Genomic DNA, 12,597 nt, shown 5'->3' on the forward strand with positions numbered 1-12,597 from the left:
CTCCCTATTCTCTGAGACACAGCAGTATTGTGTTTTGTTTTGTTTAACATGTTTTCTTTTTAAAAAATATTTATTATTTATTTTTGACTGCATTGGATCTTAGTTGCAACACTCAGGATATTTTTTTGCATTGCACGGGCTCAGTAGCTGTAGCTTGCAGGCTTAGTTGCCCCACGGCACGTGGGATCTTAGTTCTGTGACCAGGGATCAAACCCATGTCCTCTGCATCGGAAGGCAGATTCTTAACCACTGGACCGCCATGAAAGTCCCAAGACACAACAGTTTTGAAGTTCGTCCGATTAACAACCCTTCAGTGGCTTCTAAATGTTCAAGTGAAAGGAAAGAGTCGCACATTCCTTTAAACCCAAAGCTAGAAGTGATTAAGCTCAGTGAGGAAGGCATGTGGAAAGCTGAAACAGGCTGAAAGTTAGGCCTCTTTGGCCAGTTAGCCAAGTTGGGAATGTAAAGGAGTTCTTGAAGGAAATTAAAAGTGTTAATCCTGTGACTGTATGAATGATAAAGTGGAACAGCCTTATTGCTGATGTGGAGAAAGTGTTAGTGGTCTGGAAAGAACATCAAACTAGCCATAGCATTCCTTTAAGCCAAAGCCTAATCTAGAGTAAGGCCCTGAAAAAAAAGTAGAAGTGTTAGTTGCTTCCCTTGTAGCTCAGCTGGTAAAGAATCCGCCCGCAATGCGGAAGACCTGGGTTTGATCCCTGGGTTGGGAAGATCCCCTGGAGAAGGGGAAGGCTACCCACTCCAGTATTCTGGCCTGGAGAATTCCATGGACTGTATAGTCCATGGGGTCGCAAAGAGTCGGACACGACAGCAACTTTCACAGTCAGTCGCTCAGTCATGTCCGATTCTTTGAGACTCCATAGACTGTAGCCTGCCTGGCTCCTCTGCCCATGGGATTCTCGGGTCTCCTGCATTGCAGGCAGATTCTTTACCGTCTGAGCCACCAGGGAAACCCAGACTAAGGTCCTCTCTTCAGATCTGTGAAGGCTGAAAGAAGTGAGCAAGCTGCAGAAGAAAAGTTTGAAACTAGCAGAGGTTGGCTTAGGAGGTTTCAGGAAAGACCTTTCTCCAAAGAAGTGCAAGGAGAAGTAGCAAGTGCTGCTGTAGAAGCTGCAGCAAGTTATCCAGGAGAGCTAACCAAGATAATTACTGAAAGTGATTACATTAAGCAACTGATTTTCATTGTAGATAAAACAGCCTTATCTTGGAAGAAAATGCCGTCTAGAACATTCATGAAATGAATGAAAGTCGCTCAGTCGTGACCGACTCTTTGCGACTCCATAGACTATACAGTCCATGGAATTCTCCAGGCCAGAATACTGAAGTGGGTAGCCTTTCCCTTCTCCAGGGGATCTTCCCAACCCAGGGATCGAACCCAGGTCTCCCACATTGCAGGCAGATTATTTACCAGTTGAGCCACAAGGGAGCTAGACGTTATTGCCTGGCCTCAAAGCTTCAAAGGACAAGCTGACTCTCTTGTTAGGGGCTATTACAGCTGGTGAGCTTAAGCCAAAGCCAGTGCTTATTTACATTTACAAAAATCCTAGGGCCCTTAAGAATGATGCTAAACCTACTCTGCCCGTGCTTTGTAAATGGAACAATAAAGCTTGGATGATAGCACATCTGTTTACAACATGGTTTACTGAACACTTTAAGCATATTGTTGAAACCTACTGCTCAGAAAAAAAAGATTCCTTTCAAAATATTACTGTTTATTGACAGTGTACCTAGTCACTCAAGACTTCTGATAGATATGGACGAGATTGATGTTGTTTTCGTTCCCACTGAAACAACATCCCACCTATGAACCAGAGAGTAATTTTGACTTTAAAGTCTTATCTTGTTAAAAATTACCTTTCAGGGACTTCTCTGGTGGTACAGAGCATAAGAATCCATTTGCCAATGCAGGGGACACAGGTTCAATCCCTGGTCCAGGAAGATTCCACAAGCCATGGAGCAACTAAGCCCATGTGCCACAATCACTGAGCCCATGTGCTCCGACTACTGAAGCCTGTGTACCTGGAGCCAGTGCTCCACAGCAAGAGAAGTGACTGCAGTGGGAAGCCTGTGCACCTCAATGAAGGAGTAGCCCCTGCACACTGCAACTAAACAACAAGGACCCAGCACAACCAAAATAAATTTGAAAAGCTACACTATCTGTAGCTGCCACAGATAGTGATTCCTCTGATGGATCTGAAAATTGAAACCCTGCTGGAAAAGATTTACCATTCTAGATGCCATGTGATCCACGGGAAGATGACCGAACATCAACATTAACAGGAGTTTGGAAGAATTTGATTCCAACCCTCATGGATGACTTTGAGTGGTTCAGATTTCACTGAAGGACATCATTGCAGATATGGAAATCACAGAAGCCCTAGAATTAGAGCCTGAACACAACTGAATTGCTGCAATCTCATGATAAAACTTTTAACGAACAAGGAATTACTTCTTATGGACAAGCAAAGGAAGTGGTTTCTTGGAACAGAATCTACTCCTGGTGAGGATGCTGTGACGATTGTTGAAAGGATTTGGAATGCTGTTACATAAACGTAGTTGATAAAGCAGTGGCAGGGCTTGAGAGAACCAACTCCAAGTTTGCAAGTTCTACTGTGAGTACAGTGCTATCAAACAGCACTGTGTACTCCCAAAAAATTGCTTGTGAACGGAAGAGTCATTTGATACAGCAGACTTCATTGCTGTCTTATTGTGAGAAATTGCCACTAGCGCCGCCCTGACACCGTGCTGGCCACCAGTCCCATGAAGATCTGGACTTCAGAGCACGACTTTGACCACCCATGGGAAACTGTTACAACAGCTGTGGTTCAAACCCTTTGAACCTGAGTGTGGTTGGAGTTGATGTACTGGACAGACACGTAGATCCCTCTGGAAAGTTGCACAGCCACAGACTTCTCAGCACAGAGTGGGGACTGCCTTCCATTGTGAAATCTATTATTGGTGCAGCAAGAACCAAAACATCTGTGCAAGAATATTCTGTAGTGGATCCTGTAGAGAAAACAATGGAATTTAAGTCTACAAATATTTCACTTACAAATATGGTTTCAATAGATGGGAGACTTACAAACCACATCCTTAAGACTCAGAAAAACTGTTTTGACTCACGAAGTCGTAATTACTGTGAAAAGAGTCAGTCTCAGCCATTACCTTGAAGGGCTGATGGCAAGTACGATATCATCAAACACTAATAAAGGCCAAGAAGCAATGGAGTGGGTAATACATAAATTAAATGCTGAAACTGAGGAACTGACAGCTTCGGCAAGAGGAAGCATATGGACGCCAATGGCAGCGGCAGCAGCATTTGGGGAGAAATGATAATGGAAGTTAATACACAGCACCCGGTCCCCAGCTCACAAGCTGGCAGTGTATTTGTTATTTAAAAAATACAACTCTATTTTAGGTAGAATGTTTTTTTTAATAAGTTGAAGAAAAGCTAAGTGACTTGATCAAAGCAAAGAGGTGCAGGGTTTCTAAATAAAAGGGATCAGCTGAAAAAAAAATTGCCACAGCTTCCTCAGTCTTCAAGCCGCCAACACCTTGATCCGTCAGCATCCATCAACCTCGAGGCAAGACCCTCCACCAGCAAAAAGATTATGAGTTGCTGAAGGCTCAGATGATGGCTAGCATTTTTTAGCAATAAAGTACTATATAAGTGAGGTATGTACCTTTTTAAATTTTAAAATTATTTTGTTATTATTTTACTTTTTGGCACAGTATGTGGGATCTTACTTCCACAACAAGGGATCAAACCCATGCCCCCTGTAGTGGAAGTGTGGAGTCTTAACCACTGGACTACCAGGGAAGTCCCTGTACACTTTTTTCAGACCGAATGCTATTGCATACTTAATAGACAACAGTATAATCTAAACACAACTTTTATGTGCACTGGGAAGCCAAAAACTCTGTGTGATTCATGCTTTATTTTGGTGTCCTGGAACCAAACTTGTAATATTGCCAAGTTATGCCTGTAACTATGATGCTGCTTGTGGACTAGGATGCTTTCTGTAAGTGCATCCCATGGGCTCCAGATACAGTAGATGCTTAGTAAATAGCAGCCTCTGTGACCCCATCCCCTCAAGGGGATGAAAGTTGCTTAGGACAGCAGCCTGTCAGTTGCACATTGGAACCCCTGGGCCTTCTGACCAGACTGCAGGAGGACACCTTGGCAGTTTCAGTTAAAACCTAAAATGCACCCACCCCATGAGTCAGCAGTCCCCCTTCCCAAGCAGTTACCCAAAGGAGACTCACCCAGAGGCCCTAGGGAACTGATCAGGATACCCACCACCTCATGGATTAATTGGGGAAAACCGGAAGCAAGCAGGACCCTCAACAGCTAGGGCGGTGGGGTGGTGGTTAAATACTTCCCTGATGTGGAAAGTGGTGCAGGCCAAAGGGATCGAGAAAGCAAGTTAGAGAACCATAATTTCAGAGTGACTCCACTCTGTGGTTCCATGTGCCAGCTTATGAGGGCACCCAAAAGGGAAGGATGAATGAATGGGCTGCGCAAACCACAATCCCTTCACAGCAGTGGCTCTCACAATCAGCCTGCAGCGCATCCTGACAAGATACGTCCTTTATGCCAGATTCTAACCAACAGGTCTCAGCCCTGACTGTGCGCTGGAACATGATGCCCAGGCCGCCCTGGGTCTAGTTCTACGTGATCTCTGGAGGGGACCCCACATCAGTATTGCAAAATCGCCCCACAATCCAATGGGTACCACGACTGAGAATCACTTGGTTGAGATTCAGGAATCTACATTTTGCCCAGTCATCCTGTCGGAGCAGGGAGATGCTGCTGTGAGCGGGCCACACCCTGGAAGGCAAAGTCACCAACCAGTACCATCCAGCCGCTGTGTGAGGAAGACTCCACTGCTGGACCCTGCTACCCCTGTGGGAGCGACCACCATAGGCGGAAGATTGGTGGGTCAAACGGGCACAGGGGAGGGAGCCTGCAGCGGCTGGGGTGGCTATAGCGCCCTCTGGCGGGAGGTAGGCTCTCGGGCCCAGGGAGGACCGTTTTGTGCTAGACATATACTCAGAGCTGCAACCCACCTACTGTCATTACTCTCTGGGTAAATATTCCAGCAACAAGGTGCCTCAGGACCATTTTGCAAAGAGTCAGAGATGTGGAGATTACGCATCTAGACAGCTCCCGTGGCATTAAGAGGGTCTCTGGACTGCCCCAAACCTCAAACCCATTCCCTAGCATCCATCACCCAATTAGAATCCCATTTCCCCCAATTTATTCCTTACTAAGGTGTGAATGACTGATATGAGTTCCCTTAACCCTGCTCTGGGCACTCAGTAAAGAGCAGGTAAAAACGGGTGGCTGCCGGTCCTGCTTTGTGGCGTTAGCAACAGCAGGTGACCAAACCCCAGGAACTCAGAAATCAATGTCCTCCAGCTGACAGGTGGCATTGGCCCACTGCTCCAGCTGAGGGTTGGGGCCTGGCTCAAGAGCAAGACAGCTGTAGCCAGCCACAGCCCATTAGAAACTTGCCATCAAGGGTATCGGCAAAACCTCTCTGAGCCATTTCCTGGGTTTAAATCATGAGCTGAGAAAAAATTAAGCGAATTAGATGCATTTTGCATCGATGACAAGTTAAAAAATAACGCACTTCACAAAATGCTTGCATTTCATTAAAAATGGGTCAGTTAGTTTAATTGTTCTTGAGTACTCTGGAAACAAGGTATGCTTTTTTTAAAGGAAAAAAAAAGGTTGCCTTTAAACCCTGGCTCAAGTTTGTAATAGCTGGATAGCAAATGCCCCTGTTTATATTGGACCCATACTCAGACTCAGCCTACCATGGGACAGGAAGTGGAGGCGCTGATGACAAACCGTGAGACGCAGACTTGGAGTCAGATCTGGTTCTGTGCCTGCTTGCCCCATCCTCCTCCCCATGCATCCATCCAAGCATCCATCCATCCTTACCTGGCCTCTCTGAGCCTCAGTTTCCTCCCCTGTCACTGCGCATAATCATACCTGCTTTATAGGGTTGTTAGGAGGCCAAAGCTTGGAAAACTCTTCATGCAGCTTGGCACCCAGTGAGTGCTCAGGAAATCTAAGAATATTGTTCTTAACTCCATGAACATCTTCCATGTTTCCAAGCATGTCTGCCTCAGAACAGTGCTGTAAGTACAAAGCATGGCTGGGCCCAGGCTAGTGTTCAGGAATCTTACAGAAAGGGGACACAATTTTCCTGGATGGGAGTGGAGTGAAGAGCCCTGGATTTTGAGTCAGGAGTGGGTTCCAACAGGGCCCATCCCCTCCTCCCTCGCCTTGGGCTTTGGGCCAGAAAATGAGAGTCTAAAACTGACATGAGTGGCAGGTAGGTTTCATGTGGTTTTAAATTATGAAAAAGAAATTTAGAATGTCAAATACCCCCAGTTCTTGGCACAAACTAAAACCAAATGACATGAAAGGTAGTAATTCCCACTGTCACAAAAATCCATTGAAAGTTGCCACAGCAGCAGGAAGAGCAGCCGATGCCTGGAGGGCACCCCTTCTCTGCCTCCTCTTGTTTGATGTCAGGGCCACAGCAAAACCTTTCCCTTGACCCTCATGACCTTCCCCAGCATGTTTCCGAGGCAGAGCTGGAGAGTCTCCAGGGGGTCCCCAAATAGCATCCGAGATGCAGACATACACAGGTTCGGTTGATGTTTCTTGAACAGCCACTAAGGTCAGATCCTGCACTGGATGCTTCTTTAGGACATTTGTGGTCAGGACTCTGAAATGAAGGCTGGATTTATCAGTTCACTCTGTGAGCATTTAGTAAGCGCTGACTGTATGTCAGGGATTCTACAGGATGGTGGGAAACTGTGCAAATGAGGAACAGGTTCGTGGTTTCCTGGGGGAGGCATATCTGTAAGCAATTACGATACTAGGGAAGGTGGGGGTCAGGGTGCCCGCTGGGGCTGTGGGTGCACAGAGGAGGTGCCAGTGCTTCCTGAGAGGGCAGCAGGAACTGGCAAGACCTCCTGGAAAAGGAGAAGTTTAATCCTGAGGTCCAAAGAAAGAGTCGGTCCAGTTGTTGGGCCAGCAACACTTTTAAAGTCTGCTAATACAAGGTATTGCAGAGATGTGAAGCTGTGGGTCCCTGTTAGCAAGCAGTGGGAAGGAAATTGGCTTCACTCCTCCAGAAGGCAACTTGACACCCTTGGGAACTGCTGAAGATCTTCTAGCTAGAGAAAGTCTTGGTCGCAGTATTGATGGCCAGGCAGGAAGATTTTTCCTGGGCACATTGTAAAGTGCAAAACTGGAAACAGCTGAATGTCCACACAGAAGACTACATGGAGAAATGGAAGTGAGTCCACGCAGTGGGTGTGGCTCATCTGCCTTCGCAGTGGCCAGAGCTGCCAGCTTCAGTGCTGACAGACCTCAAGCCCACGTTAAGGGGAAATGTGGAAGGATATGTGTGGGGTGCTGGCTCCTCTGAAATAGGTGGGGGAGGCCTAGACTCCAGAGGCTACCTAAGGGCTGGGCTTTTCTGCCTGTAAGGCTTTACCTCACTAAAAAACATCTGAAGCATGTACAAAAACCCCATAGAGGTTCACAGAGCTAAGTGGAGGGTCTGCAGATGCTTATTTTATTCTCTGCGCTTCACGCTCCTTTTTTTTAAGAGAACAGGTAGATGTTGTTTCTTGACCTGACTGCTGGTTACCCAGGTGTCCCTTTAGCATGACTTTTTTACACTGCACATTTGTGCTTTTCTTTACAGAAGTGACATTTCACAGGTTTTTTTTTTTTTTTTTTAAGTTAAAAAGAATGAGTAGGCGACAGGCTGGGTTCGGGGAAGCCATTCAAGGCTGAGGAACTGGCAGAGCAAAGGCCTGGGCACCGGGAAGGGCCCTGGGAGCCCTGGCCTGAGGCTGAGTAGGGTCCCCTGAAAACAGCCCTGCACCCAGCCCTGGCCCGCGGGTGGTCTGTCTCTCTGCACTGGGGGACCAGCAGGGCTGATTCCTGCGTGAGGCTGAATAGAAAGTGGGGGCTCAAGCAGGGGCACTGGCTGGAGTGAGAGGAGGGGCTTAATGAAGTGGTTTAAGCCCCTCCTGGTGTGGTAGTGGGGGGTGTGAGGTCCCCAGGCGGGGCTTATCATGATGCTGGCATTTCTCACTGCAGGCAGTAGCTGAGCTAATGCAAGAACTCATGGCCAGGGTTTGGCAGCTTGACAGGCTGCAAAAAGAGGGCTGAGGACCCTGGACGCAGAGTAGCAGCGGCCCCACTGGGCCCCTGAGGTTCTGCTGATGGCCACCTGCACCAGCTCGGTAGGCTTTTCTGCAGCTTTGGGAAGGTTTAGGAAGACACAGAATGGGCGAGAGTGATGGGCGGCTAGTTGAGTTTTCCCAAGGGAAGCCGGAAGCAAGCTCAAGAGTTGTTTTTAAAACTCTCTGGTGTTCTTTCTGCATCAGTGATGGGAAATCAGGCTCTCTGGGGCGGGTGTTCCCAGTAGGGTGCTGGGCCTGCCCAGGGATGGAGGGGCACAATCGGTGGAAATGGGGCTGATTTATCTGACAAGCCATCTTCTTAAGAAAACTTAAAAAACAGGGTAACACGTCTCCCCTGATAACTTCCTCATTTCCTCTGCATTTTTCCAGAGGGAACCAGCAGCTGGTTTCGGTGTGTGGAGCGTTTCTCTGTACCGTAAGCGACCCTGAACATCGCCTAGGCAATTGTTTTGCATGTTTTTTAAACGTCATTATAAATAGAGTTCATGCACAGAGGATCCTTCTGCCCCCAGATTTCCCCTCAAACCCCCCCACCCACGCATGCTTTTAAAATTTACCTTTACTAAGCCCTTGTAGCTCAAGTGTATTTCCTTCCTTCTTGTGAGAGCTTTGAGATATAATTCATATATACCATACAATTCCTCCACTCAAAGTGTACAATTGAATTGTTTTCAGTATGCGCATGCTGCTGCTGCTGCTGCTAAGTCACTTCAGTCGTGTCCGACTCTGTGCGACCCCATAGACAGCAGCCCACCAGGCTCCCCCGTCCCTGGGATTCTCCAGGCAAGAACACTGGAGTGGGTTGCCATTTCCTTCTCCATCAGTATGCGCATAGTATTATATAAATCATTACCACAGTCGATTTTAGAACACTTTCATCACCCAAAAAAGAAACCCCATACCCTTTAGCCCTCAGCTTCCCACTTCCCCCATATCCCCAGCTCTTGGCAACCACTAATCTACTTTCTGACTGTATAGATTTGCCTATTTCAGGATGCGTCATATAAATAGAATCATGCCATATGTAGTCTCTTGTGACTGGCTAAGGCATTTCTTTCAGGATTGTGTGATATTCTATCTTATACAATGACCACACTTCATACAAATAAATGCTGTAGAACCCTGCTTTTATCCTTCCAAGATGGAGTAAAAGGGACTATGTTTACCTTCCAGTCCTGCCTGAGCAGGGAGAAAACAAAACAAAACTTAAAAACACAGACAAGATAAGATCAATGAAACAGTTCTCAAGATTCTGGACATGAGGCAACAAAAGACAGTGTTCCTCAAGAGACGTGAAACACGGGATGTGAGTCCCATGCTTTACTGCCTTAAGACAGTCCTCAGGCTGAGGCTCCAGGAGGGGAACCCAGGGAGTGCCCTGTGGGGTCCCCAAGCTGGGAAGATGAAACTGGGTGTTCAGGGAAGCCAAGGTGGCTAGAATTCACAACGTAGTCCTTGGGGGATGAGAGAGAAAAGCCTGGAGGTTTGTAGAAAATTCTCCTGGAGTACTCAGCAGTACATGTGCGTGAGAAACACTCTAAGGCAAGGCTCATCTGAATGGGTGAGAGGGAGCAATCCTCAGAATTCACTTGTCAGGAACAGTACCTGTTCCCCAGCAGCCAGACTGGAAATCCTCATGATTCAGGGTCATTGTGTGGAGTACCCAGAAGGTACCTAGAACAAAGCCTACGAATATTTATGGGAATGTAGAAAACATCCAACACCCAATCAGGTTAAACCCCCAATGTCTGGTATCCAATCAAAAATGACCAGGCATGAAAATATACAGGAAAATTATCAGTCAATTGAAATGGACCCAGGACCAACACAAATCTTAGAATTTGTGGAAGAGGACACTAAAATCATAACTCTTTTATATTTCAAGAAATAGAGGAAGAAAAGGACAGTGGATTTTTTAAGCAATGAGTAAAAATCTAATAATATATTGATACATTTCATTATACATTTATTCAAACTCATAGAATATATAACACCAAGAGTGAACTTTAATGTAAATATGGACTTTGGGTGATAATGATGTGTCAATATAGGCTCATCAATTGTGACAGATGTACCGCTCTGATTGGGGATGTCAATAGTGAAGGAAACTATGCACATGTGGGGGCAGGGGGTATCTGGAACTCTCCCTTCCACTCAGTTTTGCTGTGAACCTAAAACTGCTTTTAAAAAATAAAGCCCACGTTCAAAAAAAAAAAAAAGCAGAATATATGTTTGATATTTAAAAAGATCCCAATGACACAGTGATGTCTGAGATTTTAAAGTATGCTGGCTGGGATTCACTGCAGATTAGACATTACAGTTAAAAACCTGAAGACACAGCAATAGAAAATATCCAAAATGAAACCTGGGAGATGGGTGGTGGTGGTGGTGGAATTAATAGCACCAGTAAGTCGTGGTACAATTTCAAGCAATCTAATGTCTATCTACGTGGATTCTGCGAAGTATAAGGAGATGATGGTACAGAAAAAATACTGGAAGAAATAATGGCAGAAAAATTTCTAAACTTGATGAAAACAAGATCCAAGAAGCTCAGTGAATCCCAAGCACAATAGTATGGATGACCTGGTATAGTAATGAAGTTTTGGTGAACTATTTTCTAGAATTGCAAATGGAGGCCATCTTAGTTCCAGAGGTCACATGATTTAACACGGCTTTATAAAAATGTCACTATTGCTATAAGGGTGGATCCAAGGCAGGAAACTGTTTCTGTAGACAATGAAGTACAGGAAATTAGCAATGCATCTTCATGCACCTTTCTTAACCACCATAATGAAATTTTCTCAGGTTACTTGTACTCTTTTGCTATTCATTTCTATTTATTTGCTAAAAAAATAATTCGGCCACATCCCATGGCATGTGGGACCTTAGTTCCCCAACTAGGGATCAAACCCACTCCCCCTACATTGGACCTCCTGTATTAACCACTGGACTGCCAGGAGGTCCAAGCTACTCACATGGCCATTCATGTGACATCTGTCTTGTACACAATACAGCATGCTACTGGCTATGTAGAGAAAAAGATGAGCCAGAAAATTACCCAGGTTTTAAGGATTTCACAACCTAGATTAAATCACCATGAGAGAAGGTAATAAGTATAATTGCTTTATGAAAGGAAGAAATACAGAAGAGGCCAGGAGGGATTTCTCCCAATCAGAGATCTAAGAAAGGCTATTTCCTAGGTAACCCTCCAAAGCACGAGAATTTAGAAATATTTACTTAAGAAAGGCTGCACCTTATCTGTCATTTGCTGGCAACTGCTGATTAAAATATTAAATGCTTAAAATATAAAATTTCTCCCCCTGCTTCATGCTCTAGCCTTCTGTTACTTTACTATGTTTGAAACTGGAGGGGAATGGAAGGGAGATGGGGAGAGAATGCACGGATAGTGGATGGTGAGGCAACAACGTGGAGGAACACAGTTTTCACCACCAGAATATCCTGATTACCTCCAAAGGCGGTGGGTAAGAGGGTGAGTGGACTTGGAAATCATGACTGTTGTTTGGGCTTGCTTGCAGATTTCTCAGCTGTTGTTCAGTCACTCAGTCGTGTCCCTGCAACCCCGTGGACTGCAATATACCAGCCTTCCCTGTCCTTCACCACCTCCTGGAGTTGGCTCAAATTCATGTCCATTGAGTTGGTGATGCCATCCAACCATCTCATCCTCTGTCATCCCCTTCTCCTCCTGCCCTCAATCTTTCCCAGCATCAGGGTCTTTTTTAATGAGTCAGCTCTTCACATCAGGTGGCCAAAGGATTGAAGCTTGAGCATCAGTCCTTCCAATGCATATTCAGGGTTGATTTCCTTTAGGATTGACTGTTGTAGGGGGTGTGAGCAGAAAGATGACCTTTTTGGTTTGGGAGGTTCAATCTGTGGAAAAGTCTAATTAATGTTATACTCCAAGGGAATTATTCCCTGGCAGTCCAGTGGTTAGGACTCCATGCTTTCACTGCTAAGAGGCCACAAGCCACGTGGCATGGCCATAAAGAAAAAAAATGTATTTCAACTACTCTACGCACTTATACTTTTTGCTTTCTCTTGGTTTAGTGGATCCTTCTATGAGAATTTCAGCCCATCTGTCTTTGCTAAGAAAAGTCACAGAAAGGTGATTTTCTGGGCCTAGGACTTGATTTGTGTGGCAATCTCCCATTCTGTTCATTAGCCAAGTTTGGGGAATCACTGGCCTGGATTTTGGGCCAGTCCAGCTTTGGATTATTTGCACAGGACCCACGCCGTGGAAAGCATTCAATAAAATATTGGTTGGAAAAGGAAACCAAGAAGTTCCTCTTCCTGTGAAAGTAAAATTGGAAGTCTTTT

At 45.6% G+C, this 12,597-nt stretch overlaps 1 pseudogene across 1 annotated transcript; it reads left to right on the top strand.

Moving 5' to 3' along the window:
- The first annotated feature begins 1,444 nt into the window (after positions 1 to 1,444).
- On the top strand, positions 1,445 to 8,940 carry LOC148773999 (PRELI domain containing protein 3B pseudogene; annotated as a pseudogene). Its single transcript, XR_016036162.1, has 2 exons — positions 1,445 to 3,693; positions 4,620 to 8,940. The product of XR_016036162.1 is annotated as a PRELI domain containing protein 3B pseudogene (transcript).
- The last annotated feature ends 3,657 nt before the right edge of the window (positions 8,941 to 12,597 follow it).

The sequence above is a fragment of the Moschus berezovskii genome, chromosome 24 (assembly GCF_049115385.1).
Source record: "Moschus berezovskii isolate FMDL1 chromosome 24, NW_MosBer_1.0, whole genome shotgun sequence".
NCBI classification, from domain to species: Eukaryota; Metazoa; Chordata; class Mammalia; order Artiodactyla; family Moschidae; genus Moschus; species Moschus berezovskii.